General features: G+C 39.3%; 1 pseudogene; it reads right to left on the reverse strand.

Moving 5' to 3' along the window:
- Positions 1–971: 971 nt before the first annotated feature.
- On the reverse strand, positions 972–18049 carry LOC129624986 (thioredoxin-related transmembrane protein 4-like; annotated as a pseudogene).
- Between the last annotated feature and the right edge of the window lie 211 nt (positions 18050–18260).

The raw sequence follows: 18260 nt of genomic DNA on the forward strand, positions 1-18260 counted from the left end.
TGCTGTCTCGTACACAGGGTTATTGTTACCATCTTTCTAAATTCCATATATATGCATTAGTATACTGTATTGGTGTTTTTCTTTCTGGCTTACTTCACTCTGTATAATAGGCTCCAGTTTCATCCACCTCATTAGAACTGATTCAAATGTATTCTTTTTAATGGCTGAATAATACTCCATTGTGTATATGTACCACAGCTTTCTTATCCATTCATCTGCTGATGGACATCTAGGTTGCTTCCATGTCCTGGCTATTACAAACAGTGCTGCGATGAACATTGGGGTACTCGTGTCTCTTTCCCTTCTGGTTTTCTCAGTGTGTATGCCCAGCAGTGGGATTGCTGGATCATAAGGCATGTCTATTTCCAGTTTTTTAAGGAATCTCCACACTGTTCTCCATAGTGGCTGTACTAGTTTGCATTCCCACCAACAGTGTAAGAGGGTTCCCTTTTCTCCAAGGAATCCAAATTGGAAAAGAAGAAGTAAAGCTCTCACTGTTTGCAGATGACATGATCCTCTACATAGAAAACCCTAAAGACTCCACCAGAAAATTACTAGAACTAATCAATGACTATAGTAAAGTTGCAGGATATAAAATCAACACACAGAAATCCCTTGCATTCCTATACACTAATAATGAGAAAACAGAAAGAGAAATTAAGGAAACAATTCCATTCACCATTGCAACGGAAAGAATAAAATACTTAGGAATATATCTACCTAAAGAATCTAAAGACCTATATATAGAAAACTATAAAACACTGGTAATTTTATTTTTTAACTTTACAATATTGTATTGGTTTTGCCATATATCAACAAGAATCTGCCACAGGTATACATGTGTTCCCCATCCTGAACCCTCCTCCCTCCTCAAGAGAAGCTTGCTTATTCAAAAAGAAAATAAGAATTTGGTTTAAACTGCAGACAGAGGGGAAAGCTAACATATTCTTTTGGTCTTGGGAACACTGTCCTCAGGCCGATGGCCCCCTCTCAGCATGCTGACTTCTGCGCTGCCTCAATGAGTCTTCCACCGCCTCTGCACCAGCTGGATGGGGCTGCTAAGGAGTATCATCTTCCATCTCTCTAGGTCCTTCATCCTCCTAGGCCTCCCTCAGGGACCCCTGGTCATGGGTATCACTCTTCTCCTCATCCACACCAGCAGCCGAGCTGTCCTCTTCATCCTCCTCTGCTTCCTTCTCATAACCAAGGGCTTCTTTCTCATCCTCATCATCAGCGAGGCTGTCCTTGTTTTCTTCTTCATTTGAATCATCCTTTTCCTCCTCTACATCCTGCAACTGTTCAGTTATATGAACCTCTTCTGACCTGAGATTCTGCTCTGCAGAAGAAAGAGAGGGAAACATTCTCTGAATAAACAACGGGCATTCACAAATGCTTTCACTAGTATGTGGAACCTAAAAAAATAAAACAAATGAATGAATATTATAAAACAGAAACAGACTCATACAGAGAACAAATTAGTGGTTACCAACTGGAAGGGGCAAGAGAGGGGAAGGGGATAAGAGGTATAAGCTACTGCAGAGAGAGGGGAAAGCAAACATATTCTTTTGGTATATTCTGTAGGTATAAAATCTACAAGATACAAGGATGTAATGTACAGCATAGGGATATAACCAATATTTTATAATAACTTACTGCTGCTAAGTCACTTCAGTTGTGTCCGACTCTGTGTGACCCCGTAGATGGCAGCCCACCAGGCTCCCCCATCCCTGGGATTCTCCAGGCAAGAACACTGGAGTGGGTTGCCATTTCCTTCTCCAATGCATGAAAGTGAAAAGTGAAAGTGAAGTCACTCAGTCGTGTCCAACCCTCAGCGACCCCATGGACTGCAGCCTACTAGGCTCCTCCATCCATGGGATTTTCCAGGCAGGAGTACTGGAGTGGGGTGCCATTGCCTTCTCCATATAATAATTTAAAATGGAGTATAATCTGTAAAAATATTGAATCAACCCTATTGCACACCTGAAACTAATACAATGTTTGACATCAACTATACTTCAGTTTTATTTTTAAATAAAATTCAACAGCCGAGTGCATTTAGCTTTGAAATGAAATGATGGGGCATAGGATGACTTTCTCCATCTTGAAACTATGTTATCACACAGGACAGATCTCTGGATAGTATCCTAGCCCCACGCAGAGCATCTCCACCTCTCTCTGGAGACTTGGTGACCATGCTGACTTTGGCAGAGCCCAGAGGCATGGAGGGCAAAGGTTCTTTGTGTTCTGTATTATGTACCTTGTAGAATGCTCAGTGAAACACTCACTGTCATGGTGATTGGTTCCAACTGTGACTTAAACAGAGCCAATTGGAGTACTTTCCAGGAGTTTTTGGCCAGAGTGAGGAGGAAAAGCTTTCTCTCTTTCTACAGGGATTTGTTAAACTGATAAAATGTGAGTTGGGGCTGTTGAAAGCCACTGAATCAGCATGATGGAGACAGAAACCTATCATCCTTGGGCTGAGTATGAAACCAGAATGTCCTTGGATTTTCCAGTTTTGTAAGCTAATAGATTTTCCCTTTTTCTGCTAAGTTACTTTAAACTGGGATTCTGTTACTTTTAAGAATTCTAAGGAACATAACATAGTTTATAATTATATATGGAAGTCTGAAAGCCTTAAAACCTTTAAGAATTGAAAAGAAATATAAGCTTACTTAAACTCTCACATAATAGCCAGGACATGGAAGCAATCTAGATATCCATCAGCAGACGAATGGATAAAAAAGCTGTGGTACATATACACAATGGAATATTACTCAGCCATTAAGAAGAATATATTTAAATCAGTTCTAATGAGGTGGATGAAACTGGAGCCTATTATATAGAGTGAAGTAAGCCAGAAAGAAAAACACCAATACAGTATACTAATGCATATATGTGGAATTTAGAAAGATGGTAATGATAACTCTGTATTCGAGACAGCAAAAGAGACACAGATGTATAGAACAGTCTTTTGTACTCTGTGGGAGAGGGTGAGGGTGGGATGATTTAGGACAATGGCATTGAAACATGTATATTATCATATGTGAAACGAATCACCAGTCCAGGTTTGATGCGTGATACAGGGTGCTCGGGACTGGTGCACTGGGACGACCCAGAGGGATGGGATGTGGAGGTAGGTGGAAGGGGGCTTCAGGATGGGGAACACATGCGTGGTGGATTCATGTCAATGTATGGCAAAACCAATACAATATTGTAAAGTAATTAGCCTCCAATTAAAATGAATACATTTAAATTAAAAAATAATAAAAATAAAAAAATAAAAATAAACTCTCACATAAAATTCAAAAAATACAAAGTCTCATGAGTCTTCAAAGGGACTTCCCTGGTGGTCCAATGGTTAAGAATCTGTGCTTCCACTTCAAGAATTGCAGGTACAATCCTGGTCAGGAAACTAAGATCCCACAGGCCACAGCTCAGTTCAGTTCAGTTCAGTCGCTCAGTCGTGTCCGACTCTTTGTGACCCCATGAATTGCAGCACACCAGGCCTCCCTGTCCATCACCAACTCCCGGAGTTCACTCAAACTCATGTCCATCGAGTCAATGATGCCATCCAGCCATCTCATCCTCTGTCATCCCCTTCTCCTCCTGCCCCCAATCCCTCCCAGCATCAGAGTCTTTTCCAATGAGTCAAGTCTTCGCATGAGGTAGCCAAAGTATTGGAGTTTCAGCTTTAGCATCAGTCCTTCCAATGAACACCCAGGATTGATCTCCTTTAGAATGGACTGGTTGGATCTCCTTGCAGTCCAAGGGACTACCAAGAGTCTTCTCCAACACCACAGTTCAAAAGCATCAACTCTTCGGCACTCAGCTTTCTTCACAGTCCAACTCTCACATCCATACATGACCACTGGAAAAACCATAGCCTTGACTAGATGGACCTTTGTTGGCAAAGTAATGTCTCTGCTTTTGAATATGCTACAGGCCACAAGCAGGGCCAAAAAAACAAAGTTGTTTGTTCCTATTGTTTTCTGCAAACAATAGGAATAAAAGCAAGGAAATACAGGGGTATTTGGTCCCAGAAACAGTGTGAAGTAATGAAAGGATTTGGGAAGACTGCTTTTAAAGGGTTCAGGGCCACTACTGGTACACAACAGAAACTCAGTGAGGATCACTTTCCCGCCCTCCTTGCTCATCCCAATTTGAATGAAGGAAAATGTGTCAACTGATTAATGAAGGGCATACAATTCAAGGGAAAAAGTAATTTCCAAAATGAATGTTCCCAAATTTAAGAGAGGAGATAAAAGAATGCTTGCTCAAATCTATCTAGAGGACACATTTCAAGGAATTTTGTGGTGGTGATGGCTTGGTCACCAGCAAATCAAGGGGAAATTCACTATGAGCACAGAAGGGAATACCACAGATTTCCAAAGATACTCTAACTCATAAATTTGTCATACTTACCTGAATGTTCAGAATAATTCCTTGGAAGTGGCAAATAGAAACATTCTGATATTACTACCAAGACCTGGAGGGAAAACAGTGATTTTACAGTGAGTGAATGGGACATTTATTACCAAACAACCTTAAAGTTAGGCCTTTCTTCTATAACCAGATATTCATAGACAAATACAGAGCAATTGGTCAAAATTCCTCAAAAAACAAGACAAGGATATAATTAAGAATTTTCTATTTATATTTATGTGATATAATGTAGGAAATCACTATTAATTTAGAACAGAGGTAACAAAGTCAAATGTATACACACAGCCCTCTAAAAATAGATGAATTAAGCAAGTATAAGAAAACAGACATTATCAGCCAAGTCTGAAGTGCTCTTTTTAAAAACCCTACTATGACAAATGATATCACTCTAATGGCAGAAGGCAAAGATGAACTAAAGAGCCTCTTGATGAGGGTGAAGGAGGAGAGTTTAAAAGCTGGCTTAATACTCAGCATTCAAAAAACTAAGATCATGGCATCTGGTCCCATCACTCCATGGCAAATAGAAGGGGAAAGGTGGAAGACAGAGGATGACAGATATCCTCTTCCTGGGCTCTAAAGTCACTGAAGATGGTGACTGCAGCCATGAAATTAGAAGACAACTGCTTCTTGGAAGGAAAGCTATGAAGAACCTAGACAATGTGTTAAAAAGGAAAGACATCACTTTGCCAACAAAGGTCCATATAATCAAGGCTATAGTCTTTCCAGTAGTCATGCACCAATGTGAAAGCTAGACAATAAAGAAGGCAGAGCACCAAAGAATGGATGCTTTCAAATTGTGGTGCTGGAGAAGACTCGAGAGTCCTTTGGAAAGAAAACAAGGAGATCAAATCAGTCAATCTTAAAGAAAATCAACCCTGAATACTCTGGAAGGACTGATGCTGAAGCTGAAGCTCCAATACTTCGGCGACCTGATGTGAACAGCTGATTCACTGGAAAAGACACTGATGGTGAAAAGACTGAAGGCAGGAGAAAAGGGCAACAGAAGATGAGATAGTTGGAGAGCATCACTGATTCAATGGACATGAACTTGGGCAAACTCCAGGAGATGGTGAGGGACAGGGAAGCCTGGTGTGCTGCAGTCCATGGGGTCACGTAGAGTCGGACATGACTTGGTGACTGAACAACAACAACACTGACAGATTAGTCTGTATATGGGTTGTCCCTCACCAGTGGGAAAGCCCTGACTATGTGGGAGAATATTTAATGGTATAGAATTACTAAGAGTGCCACAAGAAGTTAACAGAGTGACAACCTGTGAGAAAACATAACAATGATGTGGACTAAATCTTATTTTAAACAGTGATTGACTGGTCTCACCTCCAACCTTGATTGCAGCATTGACTCACTTTCTGCTTACTATAAATATGCTGTTTCCCTTGATAAACTACACGCTTCCTAGAGGCAGGTTCATTCCAGTCCATGTTCCACACCTGGACTGTGGACTGCGGCAGTGTAACTGATGGGATGACACGTGAAACAGGGATGAGTCAGTGGAGCCCCTGGCTCTCTACACCCTCACATGTCACCCTACAGCAGCGCACAGCACAGAGAGACCAGCACAGGAGGAAGCCACCCATTGAGAAGGGCTTCACAGGTCCTCTTGTACTGAGCTGACTCCTGGGCTTTGCCTATACTGTGAACAACTGCCAAATCTTTAAAATAGAAATAGTACTTCATAAATTTAAGGGGGTTAAAATTTTTTAACTCCAAAGTCATGGTCCTTTGATTCAATTTCATAAACATCAAATGAGTAACTCACTTTGATTATTACCACCTGTATATTCATTTATTACTTAATATTTGGTTCATTACATTTAAGATATCATGTTAACATCTGGGGGGAAGGGCTCAGGAGGAGATTAAAAAGGATATTTAATTATAAAACAATATGAAACAGGGAACTCATAAAAGAATGAAGAAAGCTCTTTAATAGATTCTTAAGAGATACAGAAATGACAACCAGGTATAGGGGTGGGAAAGGATCTAGAGTGACCACTTGAAAGAGGTGGCCTTTAGGGCCCTGGACGTGGTCAGGAGAGGACAGGCAACACCAGTGGTCTGACTCTTGTAAGCAACACAAAATTCAACCACAGAGGCTCTTAGATCCTGTTGTTGTTCAGTCACTCAGCGACTCCATGGACCGCAGCATAGACTGCATTGACCCCATGGACTTTCCCAGGGTTTCTCAAACTCATGTCCATCAAGTCGGTGATGCCATCCAACCATCTCACCCTCTGTCACCACTTTCTCCTCCTGCCTTCAATATTTCCCAATATCAGGGTCTTTTCCAATGACTCTTTGCATCAAGTGGCCAAAGTATTGATGCTTGGATCCAGAGAAATGCCTAAATGCCAGGCAGAGGACTCCCACATGCAGGGCAATGGGATGCACAAGGCACTGTGGGTTGGAGAGGAACAAGCTTCAAGCCGTTAAATTGATGTGAACAACAAAGAGGAAAACATCTCAATCTGAAAAGACAGAGTTTGAAAACCTACATGATAGCCACATGCTTATAGTAGCTATTCAATGAACATAATGTTTTTTGTGATTTTCTTTTTCCTTTTGCCTTTCTTAATACCAACTGAAGGGAAATTTTTGGTCCGGTCACATTGTAAGGGAAAAAAGAAACACCTGCCAGTGACAAATAATTGGCATTTACAACAAATCCTGGAAGGGAGTAAGTCCCACCTGTGAGATACCTGGACCATCTAAAATGGTAGGTAAAGGGGCCTAGAAGAGACTTAAGGGACACCAGCCTCAACCCTGGGGAAGTCACTTAACTGTTTTCTCACTTGCATTCTCTTGAAAGGACAAGTCTGGGGTCAGTCTACCACTAAGGGCTGTTTCATGTCTCTAATAGTACATAATTCCATTACATAGTCATCCTTCTCAGAAATTGGGAGGAAAATCCTCTCATTCTATCAGTTCAGGGTCTATTTTCCAGTCTAAAGAACCACTGTCTAGGGATGGGCCACTTTTTGAGCCACAAATAAGGTCTAAATAGAAATGGTACTCTCCTCTTTCTCTTTCCTCCAACAGTTGGATTTTCAGGTTTCAGCTTAGCAGACAGCTAGGCATCTAAACGAGGACAGCAGATGGATTTGCCATCTTTCACAGAGAGTGATAGCTACCCCTCCTGATACTAGAGACCCTCTCTGTGGAGGCTCTGCGCTAGGAATTGATCAGCAACATATACTGGGTTGACCAAAAAGTTCATTAGAGTTTTCCCATAAGATCTTTGGGAAAAACCCAAATGAACTACTGGCCAACCCAATAGAAAAATTGCCCACCCAAGCTGCAAAATTCAAAGTGTCTACACCAATTGAAATGGAGACCAGATAAGAGAGGCATAAGATTGCTGCCCATGCATTTCATGGCTCTTCTGCCTGTCCACAGCTTTGCTGTTTTCCATCCTTCAAAGCACAGTTGCTGATGTCAGAAAGTGATGAGGCCAGAGTGATCTGATATACAGATATACACTTATGGATCTTTCCTATATTGGTTTAAAATGCAAAATATACACTTGATTTCTAAACTGAGCCTTTTGACTACATGTGAAAAATAACACTTGGTAAAATATTTCTGCCATTACTAGGCTCAATCAAGACAGCAAACAAAGATCAAACTAGCAGCCTTGTTTTGACTTCCATTCTTTTAAAGTTACAAAAAAATAGAAAAAAATGTAATAGTCAGTCTTATGGGAAACATAGACATGATCAGGAAATCACTTCTGTATGGAAAACATTCTGCCTCTCCTGGCCAATGCATATGTTAAACTCCATAAGGACTCATAGAGGAAAGGAGACCCCTCTGAGGTCACCAGGACCAAGCTTCACATGATGGCACACGGGGCCTTGCTTTCAGTCCCCAGTTAATGGCAAAGATGACACAGAACAATGAGCTGTAACCTGAGACCTCACTAAAGGCAAAAATTCTAGCTGTTGTGTCTCTTTTAACACACACTACGGTTGTAGAAAAGGCATTTTGAGCAGAGATACGTGCTTGCTGTTTTGTGGAAATGTATTAACAGAAAACGTATGAGTCTATTTAGTTCAGTTCAGTTCAGTCACTGAGTCATGTCCGACTCTGCCATCCCATGGATTGCAGCAAAACAGGCTTCCCTATCCATCACTATCTCCTGGAGACTGCCCAAACTTATGTCCATCAAGTCAGTGATACCATCCAGCCATCTCACCCTCTGTTTTCCCCTTCTCCTGCCTTAAGTCTTTCCCAGCATCAGGGTCTTTTTCAATGAGTCAGTTCTCCGCATTATGTCGCCAAAGTATTGGAGCTTCGGCTTTAGCAACTGTCCTTCCAATGAATATTAAGGACTGATTTCCTTTCGGATTGACTGGTTTGATCTCCTTGCAGTCCAAGGGACTCTCAAGAGTCTTCTCCAACACCACGGTTCCAAAGCATCAATTCTTCATCACTCAGCTTTCTTTATGGTCCAAATCTCACATCCATACATGGCTACTGGAAAAACCATAGCTTTAACTATACAGACCTTTGTCAGTAAAGTAATGTCTCTGCTCTTTAACATGCTGTCTAAGTTTGTCCTAACCTTTCTTTCAAGGAACAGGTGTCTTTTAATTTCAAGGTTGCAGTCACCATCTGCAGTGACTTTGGAGACCAAGAAAATAAAGTCCATCACCATTTCCATTGTTTCCCCATATTTTGCCATGACTCTATTACTGCTTTGAAATTATTATTTCCTTAAATAACGCTCTCTTTCCAACTTCTTACGAAGGAACAGCATCACTTGGTCACTTGAATAGTCTAGAATCAACTCTTTTCTTCCGATCAAGTCTCTAATAACCTTCCTACACTGATAATTTGACTCAGTTTCCAAATAAACTTAGGGCTTATGCAAGCCTGACTTTTTAGACTTAAAGTCAACCTCAAAAATAAAATTCTAAAACCCTTTATGCTGAGAAGAGTTTTCAATGGTCTTCCAATAGGCCCATACTCAACTACATCCACCATAACTCCATCTCAGAATCTCCCAGGATCTCATACTGTTCCCCCTACAGAAGCCACACAGTCATGCAGCTCCAAAACAGATAGCAGTTGGGAGAAGTACATTGATATCCACAAAGTTATATCCAAAGTCAAATCATTTTAGGCCAGAAGACTAAGGACACATTAATTAGCAATAAGATTAATACAGCAGAATGGAACATACCTGGCACTAATGAATAACATTCTATCCCTATCCATGAAGTTAACATCAGCAGTCAAATGAAAAATACAAACCATAATATGAGGTAAGCATGTTCACGGCAAAATAAAATCAAGTTTCCTTGGCACCTTGAAATATAACTTTGTAGTACCAAGTTATGACTTGCTCTAAAGGTGACTACTAACATTTTCTTTATTTTTTAAAAGATGGTTCAAAAGAGCTGAAATACATTACAAAATATAAGGACAGACTTCGAGACAATTTTACATAAAGGGCTGTCCTTCTAGAAATTTTTCAGTTCAGTTCAGTCGCTCAGTCGTGTCCCATTCTTTGCGACCCCATGGACATCATTATATGCACATCATTATATGCAGAGTACATCATGAGAAAAACTGGGCTGGATGAAGAACAAGCTGGAATCAAGATTGCTGGGAGAAATTTCAATCATCTCAGATATGCAGATGACACCCCCCCTTATGGTAGAAAGTGAAGAAGAACTAAGAGTCTCTTGACAAAAGTAAAAGAGAAGAATGAAAAAGTTGGCTTAAAGCTTAACATTCAGAAAACTAAGATCATGTCATCCAGTCCCATCACTTCAGGGCAAATAGATGGAGAAACAGTGGAAACAGTGGCTGACTTTATTTGGGGGGGGGGGGGTTCCAAAATCACTGCAGATGGTGACTGCAGCCATGAAATTAAAAGACACTTACTCCTTGGAAGGACAGTTATGACCAACCTAGATAACATATTAAAAAGCAGAGACATAACTTTGCCAACAAAAGTTCATCTAGTCAAGGCTATGGTTTTTCCAGTGCTCATGTATGGATGTGAGAGTTGGACTATATAGAAAGCTGAGCACCGAAGAATTGATGCTTTTGAACTGTGGTGTTGGAGAAGACTCTTGAGAATCCCTTCGAGTGCAAGGAGATCCAACCAGTCTATCCTAAATGAGATCAGTCCTGAGTGTTCATTGGAAGGACTGATGTTGAAGCTGAAACTTCAATACTTTGGCCACCTGATGCAAAGAGCTGACTCATTTGAAAAGACCCTGATGCTGGGAAAGATTGAAGGCAGGAGGAGAAGGGGACGACAGAGGGTGAGATGGTTGGATGGCATCACCGACTCAATGAACATGAGTTTTGGTAAACTCCGGGAGTTGGTGATGGACAGGGAGGCCTGGCATGCTGCATTCCAGCTTGTGCTTCACCCAGTCCAGCATTTCTCGTGACGTACTCTGCATATAAGCTAAATAAGAAGAGTGACAATATATACTGTTGACGTACTTCTTGTCAGATTTGGAACCAGTCTGTTGTTCCACTTCAAGTTCTAGAAAATTTTAGTGATCAATTATTCCTATCATACAGTGTTTAAGAACTAAGTGATTAGTATATAGTATAACTTTTATGAACTTCTTAGAGTTTAGTGGTCACATTGATCAAGAGCAGGTGAAGAGAAAGATTTCATAAATATATATAATCAGGAGTAAAACATACCCAAACATTTACAGTAGCCCACATAGTTAAGTATAAATGTATTATTCCAACCCCTATCTAAAACTCTAGGGAGAGAGTGTGCAGATACCTAATGAAAAGGAATTTTCAAATCCAAAGAAGACATAGTGATGCAGCTTGCATCTCATTTTTACACATAATGACTGTGATTTTTTTTTTATCCACATTATCTTACAAAATCCACCTTGGGAAAACTGAAAGGTTCAATTTGAGGATACAAACAGGAAAAATCATCTTATTTACCCAAGAAATAAATTCACAGGTTTGGCCTTATCACTATGGTGTTCTAATCATGTAGGCAATGTGTGCCTTCACAACTGAATCAGTTGTCAACTATAACTCAAGTTCAGTCTCTATTTCTCTCTTCAACACTGCTTATATTTTGGGTAGCATATATCATCAGAATATTTAAGGGGGAGGATAAGGTGATAATAATTTAATGAATTTTCCATTATATCTCAAGTTTCCATTGAAAGCAGTATCATAAAAGCAAATGTTATTTGCTTAGATTATACACAAAATGATGTTTGTGTATATGCTTTTTCTTTCTTGGCTGCTTTCTAGTTTTGCATGAAACCAACTGGCTTTAAAAAAAAAAAAAGAGAGAGAGAGAGAGAGAGATTCACATTATCTCTTACCAGACCCATAAAAAGGCCAAAAATCAAGGTGGCTGTGATAAAAAAGACATAAGAATACCAAGCAGGAACTCCAGGGCTCACTGTGAAATAGTTGTGAAGATGCTGTAATCATAAGAAAAAATTATAAAGATAGTTTTATTTATAATGAGAACTAAAAAATGTTTTAATCTCCCTCTTTACCACTTTACTCAAGTCTACAATTGTTTCTACTTATGAGCTCCCTCAAAGATCATCCAGCAGATTATGCATCTTTATTATTTTTCAAGAACAAGTCAAATTTTACAACATTGACAATCTGAAAGTAATAATCAAGGTCAGATCTAGTAAGAGTTGTACTTCCTTGAAGTTCATGACCAAACAGAACTCTGGTAGGATTGTTTATCTAGTCCCTTCATCCATCATGAGATTTTTTTTTTTTTTGGTCATTATCCCCAAATAATTTATATACCTTAATTTTGAATCTTAATATGGTATACATAAAAAATTAAACTTCTTGAACCTTTATCAATTTTTCAGTAGAACTAAATTACTGCTTATGGAACATCAACCATTTAAATATCTCCATAGTTCCTTTTTCTGATCAGATTCTTCTTGCTCTACATTCACCCTTCCTTTACAACTTTCCTAATCACCATAAAACCTAAATGTAATAATAGAAGGCATTTTCTAGTTAATTCATTATGAGCAATTAAGATATCAGTCTTTGAAAAAAGTGCACATCCTTTCTTGTTTACTGTCCCCTGGGACTCTATTTGATGCCAAACACTAAAAAAAATGAGTGAGGAGATACAATCTGAGTTAGAAATATGACATGCTAACTCATACAGGAATTACAGATGTGGACCTGCTTGTGTGGAATCAAAGCCCATTTAGACATGGACTTGCAGGAGTCATGCTGCCTCATTATGCCTTTGTGATCATCTATTGTAGGCCCTTTCAGCTTCAAAAACATTCATTAAAAAGCCATAGTTTTATGATTTTTTTGTATTTATAGATAGCTTCATCTACAAAATAACTGGGCACAGGATGAAATGGCTCCAAGCTAAATGCCACCAGCAAACAGAAATAATGACTGAATGACTTGCCTAGAACTGATGAGGTTGATGAAAACTAGCCCAAGATTCTATTTTAATATTTCTCAAAACTGAAGTTACTCAAGTATCTCCCATTGGTTTCTCAGTTTGTAACTGTCAATACAATTAAATAATATATTTTATTCTGGCTTAATTTAGAATAATAAACAAAAGAGTTTGTTAACTGATCTAGAACAATCTGAGATCTCTTCTCTCTAATTGTTTACTCAGCAATAGAGATACATCTTAAGACTCCTCAAGTTTTTAAATATTGACACATGTAATCAAAGTCTTCAAAAATATTTATTGAATAAAGAAAATATACTAGAAAATCTTTAAACTATTCACAGGAAATGCATACAACTCCTGACTTATGAAACAGTTGATGGCTCTGGTCATCATTCTGTCTTCATTCAGGGCAACTATTTAAGAATAATCTGGCACCCTGAAGCCCAAGAAAGCAAAAGAGGTATTTAGGATATAAAAGGTTGTTTTGTTCAAACTCTGTTTAGTGGAAGTTTTAAAGATGCATTGTATATTGGAAATTTGGTAACTTGAGCGTAGTCTATTTATGCTTGTCTTGATTATTCAATGTCATCATAAAAATTAAACTCTAAAATGTGCCAAAGAATTAGAAGACGTGAAAAACCAGTATGCTTTGTGCTGACCCATGAACATATGAATTCTGTAACTTGCTTTGTAAGTAGTATCACCCCATATAGTTGGAATAAATAACACATCTAGTTCTAGTCCTTCTGGACAGTGTCTTTGGCCCTTTTGCAAAATAAATGATGCAAGAAACCCTCAAGAAATGTTCTAAGTTATTTTCTAGAATTCAGTAAACTATGAATCACTGAATTCTGAGTCATATTCCTCGTGCATTCAAAAACATCCTCTTACAAGTTGTACTTCAATTTTCTTGTATTGACTTACTCCTTAAAGGATTTAGTTGAGCTTCTTAGAGAAACACTGCCATCGTGTGGTCTTTTTAGGTGATTATTACTAAAGCCTCATTAATCAGCCACAAATCTTTATCTGTTTACTTTGTCTGAATCTTTATCTGTTTACTTTATCTCATTTATTGCATTAGTCATTATATATTGACACTTTTTTATTTCTTCTAGGTCCTTGTTAAAACTTTCTTGCAGCTTCTCGATCTTTGTCTCTAGGCTATTTATCTGTAACTCCATTTCGTTTTCAAGATTTTGGATCATTTTCACTATCATTATTTGGAATTCTTTATCAGGTGGTTTCCTTATCTCTTCCTCTTTGGTTTGGTTTGGTGGGCATTTATCCTGTTCCTTTACCTGCTGCGTATTTCTCTGCCTTTTCATCTTGTTTATATTGCTGTGTTTGGGGTGGACTTTCCGTATTCTGGCAGTTTGTGGTTCCTCTTTATTGTGGAGGTTCTTCGCTGTGGGTGGGGTTGGATGTGTGGTTTGTCTAGGTTCCTGGTTAGGGAAGCTTGTGTCGGTGTTCGGGCGGGTGGAGCTGGATTTGTTCTCTCTGGAATGCACTGAAGTGTCCAGTAATGAGTTTTGAGATGTCAATGGGTTTGGTGTGACTTTGGGAAGCCTGTATATTGAAGCTCAGGGCTATGTTCCTGTGTTGCTGGAGAATTTGCATGGTATGTCTTTCTCTGGAACTTGTTGGCCCTTGGGTGGTGCTTGGTTTCAGTATAGGTATGGAAGCATTTGATGAACTCCTATCGATTAATGTTCCCTGGAGTGAGGAGTTCTCTGGTGTTCTCAGGATTTTGACTTAAGCCTCCTGCCTCTGGTTTTGAGTCGTATTCTTACAGTAGCCTCAAGACTTCTCCATCTATACAGCACGGATGATAAAACATCTAGGTTAATGATGTAAAGTTTCTCCACAGTGAGGGACACCTGGAGAGGTACACAGAATAACAGAGGCAGAAGATAGAATTAGTGAGGTAGAAGATAGAATGGTAGAAATAAATGAAACAGAGAGGGAAAAAGAATTAAAAGAAATGAGGACAACCTCAGAGAACTCTGGGACAATGTTAAACGACCCAACATTCAAATCATAGAAGTCCCAGAAGAAGAAGACAAAAAGAAAGGCCATGAGAAAATACTTGAGAAGATAATAGTTGGAAACTTCCCTAAAATGGGGAAGGAAATAGTCACCCAAGTTCAAGAAACCCAGAGAGTCCCAAACAGGATAAACCCAAGGCGAAACACCCCAAGAAACATATTATTCACATTAACAAAGATCAAACACAAAGAACAAATATTAAAAGCAGCAAGGGAAAAACAACAAATAACACACAAGGGGATTCCCATAAGAATAACAACTTATCTTTCAATAGAAACTCTTCAGGCCAGAAGGGAATAGCAGGACATACTTAAAGTGATGAAAGAAAATAACCTACAGCCCAGATTACTGTACCTAGCAAGGATTTCATTCAAATATGAAGGAGAAATCAAAAGCTTTGCAGACAAGCAAAAGCTGAGAGAATTCTGCACCAACAAACCAGCTCTCCAATAAATGCTAAAGGATCTTCTCTAGAAAAGAAACACAGAAACGGTGTATAAACTCGAACCCAAATCAATAAAGTAAATGGCAAAGGGATCATCAGTTCAGTTCAGTTCAGTAGCTCAGTCGTGTCCAACTCTGAGACTCCATGAATCGCAGCACAACAGGCCTCCCTGTCCATCACTAACTCCCAGAGTTCACTCAAACTCATGTCCATCGAGTCAGTGATGCCATCCAGCCATCTCATCCTCTGTTGTCCCCTTCTCCTCTTGCCCCCAATCCCTCCCAGCATCAGAGTCTTTTCCAATGAGTCAACTCTTCACATGAGGTGGCCAAAGTACTAGAGTTCCAGCTTTAGCATCATTCTTTCCAAAGAAATCCCAGGGCTGATCTTCTTCAGAATGGACTGGTTGGATCTCCTTGCAGTCCAAGGGACTCTCAAGAGTCTTCTCCAACACCACAGTTCAAAAGCAGCAATTCTTCGGCACTCAGCTTTCTTCACAGTCCAACTCTCACATCCACACATGACCACAGGAAAAACCATAGCCTTGACTAGACGGACCTTTGTTGGCAAAGTAATGTCTCTGCTTTTTAATATGTTATCTAGGTTGGTCATAACTTTTCTTCCAAGGAGTAAGCATCTTTTAATTTCATGGCTGCAATCACCATCTGCAGTGATTTTGGAACCCCAAAAATAAAGTCTGACACTGTTTCCACTGTTTCCCCATCTACTGCCCATGAAGTGATGGGACCAGATGCCATGACCTTCATTTTCTGAATGTTTAGCTTTAAGCCAACCTTTTCACTCTCCTCTTTCACTTTCATCAAGAGGCTCTTTAGCTCCTACTTATCAATAATTACTTTAAATGTAAATGGGTTGAATGCCCCAACCAAAAGACAAAGACTGGCTGAATGGATACAAAACCAAGATCCCTATATATGTTGTCTACAAGAGACCCACCTTGAAACAAAGGACACATACAGACTGAAAGTGAAGGGCTGGAAAAAGATATTCCATGCAAATAGAGACCAAAAGAAAGCAGGAGTAGCCATACTCATATCAGATAAAATAGACTTTAAAACAAAGGCTGCGAAATGAGATAAAGAAGGACACTACATAATGATCACAGAATCAATCCAAGAAAAAGATATAACAATTATAAATATATATGCACCCAACATAGGAGCTCCACAAATGTTAAAAAAAAAAAAAGTATGTAAGACAAATACCAACAAGTATGAAAGGGGAAATTAATAATAACACAATAATAGTAGGAGACTTTAATACCCCACTCACACCTATGGATAGATCAACTAAACAGAAAATAAACAAGAAAATACAAACTTTAACTGATACAATAGACCAGTTAGGCCTAATTGATATCTATAGGACATTTCACCCCCAAACAATGAATTTCACCTTTTTCTCAAGTGCACATGGAACCTTCTCCAGAACAGATCACATGCTGGGCCATAAATCTAACCTTGGTAAATTAAAAAAAAAAAAAAAAACAAATCATTCCAAGCATCTTTTCTGAAAACAATGCAGTAAGATTAGATCTAAATTAGAGGAGAAAAGCTATTAAAAATTCCAACATATGGAGTCTGAACAACACGCTGCTGAATAACCAACAAATCACAGAAGAAATCAAAAAAGAAATCAAAATATGCATAGAAAAGAATGAAAATGAAAACACAGGAACCCAAACCTATGGGACACTGTAAAAGCAGTACTTATGGGAAGGTTCATAGCAATACAGGCTTACCTCAAGAAACAAGAAAAAACTCAAATAAATAACCTAACTCTACACCTAAAGCAACTAGAAAAGGAAGAAATGAAGAACCCCAGGGTTAGTAGAAGAAAAGAAATCTTAAAAATTAGGGCAGAAATAAATGCAAATGAAACAAAGGAGACCATAGCAAAAATCAACAACGCCAAAAGCTGGTTCTTTGAGAAGTTAAATAAAATTAATAAACCATTAGCCAGACTCATCAAGAAACAAAGGGAGAAAAATCAAATCAACAAAATTAGAAATGAAAATGGGGAGATCACAAGAGACAACACAGAAATACAAAGGATCATAACAGACTACTATCAGCAACTATATGCCAATAAAATGGACAACTTGGAAGAAATGGACAATTGCTTGAGTTTAGTTCAGTTCAGTTCAGTCACTCAGTCATGTCCGACTCTTTGCGACCCCATGAATCGCAGCACAGCAGGCCTCCCTGTCCATCACCAACTCCCGGAGTTCACTCAGACTCACGTCCATCGAGTCAGTGATGACATCCAGCCATCTCATCCTCTGTCGTCCCCTTCTCCTCCTGCCCCCAATCCCTCCCAGCATCAGAGTCTTTTCCAATGAGTCAACTCTTAGCATGAGGTGGCCAAGTACTGGAGTTTCAGCTTTAGAATCATTCCTTCCAAAGAAATTCCAGGGCTAATCTCCTTCAGAATGGACTGGTTGGATCTCCTTGCAGTCCAAGGGACTACCAAGAGTCTTCGCTAATACCACATTTCAAAAGCATTAATTCTTCGGCACTCAGCCTTCTTCACAGTCCAACTCTCTCATCCATACATGACCACAGGAAAAACCATAGCCTTGACTAGACGAACCTTTGTTGGCAAAGTAATGTCTCTGCTTTTCAATGTGCTATCTAGGTTGGTCATAACTTTCCTTCCAAGGAGTAAGCGACTTTTAATTTCATGGCTGCAATCACCATCTGCAGTGATTTTGAAGCCCAGAAAAATAAAGTCTGACACTGTTTCCAATGTTTCTGCATCTATTTCCCATGAAGTGATGGGGCCGGATGCCATGATCTTCGTTTTCTGAATGTTGAGCTTTAAGCCAACTTTTTCACTCTCCACTTTCACTTTCATCAAGAGGCTTTTGAG

Source organism: Bubalus kerabau, chromosome 13 (assembly GCF_029407905.1).
Source record: "Bubalus kerabau isolate K-KA32 ecotype Philippines breed swamp buffalo chromosome 13, PCC_UOA_SB_1v2, whole genome shotgun sequence".
Taxonomy (NCBI): domain Eukaryota; kingdom Metazoa; phylum Chordata; class Mammalia; order Artiodactyla; family Bovidae; genus Bubalus; species Bubalus kerabau.